General features: G+C 34.6%; 1 long non-coding RNA gene across 2 annotated transcripts in view; it reads left to right on the top strand.

The window, feature by feature from the left end:
* LOC114923260 overlaps positions 1–3,055 on the top strand; it is a 23,239-nt gene extending 20,184 nt beyond the window's left edge. For both annotated transcript variants that reach the window (XR_003810597.1, XR_003810596.1), the window contains one exon: positions 1,409–3,055. This is a non-coding gene — a long non-coding RNA (uncharacterized LOC114923260). The remainder of the gene's footprint in view (positions 1–1,408) is intronic.
* The last annotated feature ends 1,224 nt before the right edge of the window (positions 3,056–4,279 follow it).

Raw genomic sequence — 4,279 nt, 5'->3', positions numbered from 1 at the left:
CTAACTGATGGGTGGGGAATGGAAGGATTCAGTAGTCCATCCGCATCTAAAAGACAAGGTTCACTCTTGAAGACAGCAAAGTTCACATTCTGGAACCACTGGTTTAAAGAGGAGTCAAAGAGGCTATCTATGTCAAAATTGAAAAGCCTTCCTCAACAGAAAGGGGATATGACACCACCTATCTCCTATTTACAATGCGGTCCTTTCAGCAGTTGCAAGAAGGTTCCACATATGTTTAACTTTACACTCTGGTTCAGGTGATTTTGAGGATGCAGCTAACAAGTAACCTTCAGAGTGCTAACAACCAGATGAGGGCAAAAAATATATATCCTTCCATATCTTAATTTAAGATAAACAGGTCCATTATTCCTTGAAATCACATGCATTACGATGTCATTATGCATACACTGCAAATTAGGTCTTCACATGTGAGGATGTCATCAGACATGTGCCATCACATCCTCATTGATACCCACTTAATTTTCAAAGCAATAAATATTCTAGAACTAGGTTATTTGAAGAACAGTTACATCCATATGAATTTTTCTGAGCCTGGAATTTTGGGAGCAGGATTTTGATAAAAATTACTCAGCTGATATTAGCATTCATGTTTTCTGACTTCCAAAATTAACAATTATATTGTAGTATATTTACGTAACAGTGACTGAAAATAACAAAAAGTTATTTCACCCACTTGCCTGTAATTCTGCACATAATTGTCAGTGTACAAGTATATTGTTAACTGTTAACTGTGATGGATATTTAGATAGAAGATTTATATAGCTGTTTATATAGCTCTCTCTCTCTGCTTGTGTATTATTTTCCAAGGTAGAACATTTCAACTAATCCACTCAGATTATATACAGAATTATAATACAGAAATAATGATAAAATTTCTGTATTAATCACAATTCTTGTTGGTGTTTGACTTTTGGCAGAAAATAACCCTATCCCATTCCTTACTATAGATAGATATATAGATACAGTTAAAGTGATTATTGCCCCAGTGAATTTTAAAACAGTTTTTAAAAATAATACTACAGTTTTCTTACTCGATTTACAATCTTTCAGTTGTGGCAGCTTGTTTTTATAAATTAATTGAATAGGTGACTATATGCTGCAAAGGTACTTGCTTAATTTGAATGAGAAGAAAGTACTTCATCATGTGCAGATCAGCCATGATTACCTATACTCAGAAATTTGAAAACTTAACACATTAAAAAATCGATATGAAAGCACTTCTCCATATTCTTTTGGTTAACTGTATAGCTGTATTTCATAGTTGAAATGTTCTAATTGGAATTATAAGAGCATATTTTCTGACTTCATAATGGACCATTCTGAGTTGAGATTCTCCTGATATGTTTGAAATACAACTAATTTTTTTCTTCCTCCTCCTCTTACATAGGACAATCTTCCCATCCCAAAGGAAGTTAATCGCAAAAAGAATGAGACAGCTCTGTTCCTGACACCAGTGAATGGCTATGGACACCATGTCAACAAAATCAGTTACCTCTCTTTTTAATCATTACTCCTCATTTGTATTAAATATGGTGTATGGGTGTTGATGAGGTCATCATGGTGTCATATATTGGGAATTGTTTCTTTGTAAATCATAAGAAGAAAAGTACGGGACTCTGAGCCTTGCTTTAGAGAATTACAGTGGAATATATGTACCATAAACCGGTTTTTGACCATTCTGACTCAAGTAAAAGCTCTCAGAATTTCACACTGTGAACCCAAGTTTACAAACACTACAGGTGGGCCTTCAGGCCTTGTTCTACCACAGCAATGTCTTCCACTAGCCAAAAACAACTGACCACATGCAACTGGTAAACTGCTGCCTCTCCATTTCCATGATTCCTAACTGCTTCTTGCAGAGGCTGAGAGTCCCCCTTTTATTTCATTTTAGATGTAACAAGCCTAGTAGTTTTATTTTCATCAATTGTCTGTATATCTCTATATTTTATCCATGTACTCTTTTGATGTATAGAAGTAGTATGAAACTCATGGTTTCCTTGTGGTAAGTGACTGAGATGCTGCCACGGGATTTGAGACACTGATGAATGGTGCTATTTTGGACTTTAAACATGCTCCTTGGCAAGGTAGCTCTGATGGAGTTATTTTTAATTTCCATGTCCTAAGAAGGTGTTGGTACTTTGTTCTCGTTCTTTAGACTGGACTGACTTGTTTCTTTGTGTCTTCAGTGTGGCTTTCTTATTCAGTGTTGTAGGGTGAGTAATTCCTAATATAGCAAGTAAGGAACTGATTCCCACCTGGGTATGCTCACAAATCTTGCATTGATAGTGGGAGCAATCACAAAACTGTAATTTACTACAATTTTTGTTTTTGCCATTCTGCTTAGTAATTTGGTTGAAGAACAGCAATAATTTTTTATGATCTTTAAGGGTCTTCTCTTGTCTTTTTTTTTAATACATTAGAAAGGCATATTTTTTAAAAGGGGGTTTAGCATGTTTTTAATATCTTAAAAACTGATTAAATTGATTGTTTTTAAACATGCAGAAAAGGGAACTCTTAAAATGACAATTAAGATATTTCCACAGAATTTCCAATGTGTGGATTTTACAATTTTGTTCTTGCTCCCAGAAAATTAGGAAACAATTTTGAAAACAAAACAGTGTCATCTATTCATGGAATGTTGTTGTGTTAGACACAGTCTGGGAGCCCACCTTGATTTTTTATATAACTTCTGTCTTTCGGCTCTTCCTTTACTGGGCAGATTTTGTCCTGAACCATTTAGCTTCTGACTGTTAAATGCCAATGCATGCACTGCACTTCTTAATTTTCTCTCCCTCTTCCTCCTACCCCATTCTTGTGCACATTTTTTCTAGTAGTTTAGATAAGTCAATTGTGCTGTATATACATGTAACAAAAAAGAGTATTCAGCAGTTGTGGCATTTATGTATAATTGCAATTGTGTACTGCTGAAAATGTAGGCTTTTGTAACAGTGTGATCTTTAATAATGCACTAACACTCAATGTATTTTAGCTCTTTTAGTAGGATTTGTTCAATAAATATGCAAGCTCTAAGAGTAACCAAAATGTTGGCGTGTTTTTTTTTCTTACTCTATTTTGGTTTAAAATATTTTAGTATTCTATCTCCATTAAATTCAAATGCATTGCAAATATAAATACCAAAAATAAAGCCCTAGTAAGATTGCATATTAAAATTTACAGATTATGTGGCAGATATTTCTAATCTCTGAGAGCCTAATCAAAAGTAATTTTTTTACTGTGCAACCCTTTCTGAAGGTGAAAATAAAAGTAAAAGGAGGATGGGTACAAGAAATTATTCCCAGACTTCGCTGTTAATTCCCTGCTTTTATTTTTGGCACTAAGAGTATCTGAAGATTTGATCAGAAGATCTACAAAGGGAAGTACAGTTATCTGATACAACAAAGAATGCCAAAAATCACATGAATAGTAATGTTAATTTTATTCTGCTAAGCTCCTATCTCATTTATTTTCAGAATCAGAGTTAATTATTTTCTGGTCCCAAAGTTCTTTGCATATCTTTTCACTTTTTCAATCTGGTGTCTCCACTTCTCCAACTTCTTCTAATCCTATTGTCTTCTCTGTCCTTCATGATAGTTTCAGGGAAAGATGATTCAAAAACTACACCCTGTGGGAAGTAAACAATTCACCAGACCGGAGCGAAAAATCAGTCTCGGGCTAAAATGCACCAAAGATAAAGTGGGAGAGGCAGTTTCTTTGTGATAATGGAATAATGGTTCTAAAGGATTAGAGAAGTGCTCTGAGACTGCCCATGCCAATTTTGGTTACCATCACCATTTATCTCAAAGTGTCTTCAAACTAATTGTGAAATGTGAAATTGTGAAATGAGTCATACTCACTTTGCTCATTACCACCATTAGGACTTTGGTAAGACTTTGTTAATGCTTTTTTTTTTTTACTGATACTGCATCTTCTTCCTACAATCCCAGTAGTGATGTCATGGTGGATATCCCCTCTGACTAATGAACTTTGCAGTTCATTAACTAACTAGGATAACTTTCATTATCCTAATTTTCCCACCAAAACCAAGCACCTTTTTTCAACTGCATAGTTGCTCACCTGAGAAACTAGTGGCACCTAGTTTCTAGAGGCTGGAAAACTTCAGAAAGTACTTCAGTAAAAATTCTAGTACTATTACTAATGCTCTCTAGAGAAAACAGAGTTTATTTATTTTTAGTTTATTATTTATTCAATTTATTTGCCACCCATCTTGTTGGAAGAAGACTCTAGGTGGCTTACTACA

This window comes from Protobothrops mucrosquamatus, unplaced genomic scaffold, assembly GCF_001527695.2.
Source record: "Protobothrops mucrosquamatus isolate PMUCROS unplaced genomic scaffold, P.Mucros_1.0 scaffold2651, whole genome shotgun sequence".
Classification (NCBI taxonomy): domain Eukaryota; kingdom Metazoa; phylum Chordata; class Lepidosauria; order Squamata; family Viperidae; genus Protobothrops; species Protobothrops mucrosquamatus.
This window is presented reverse-complemented; position numbering and strand designations above follow the sequence as displayed.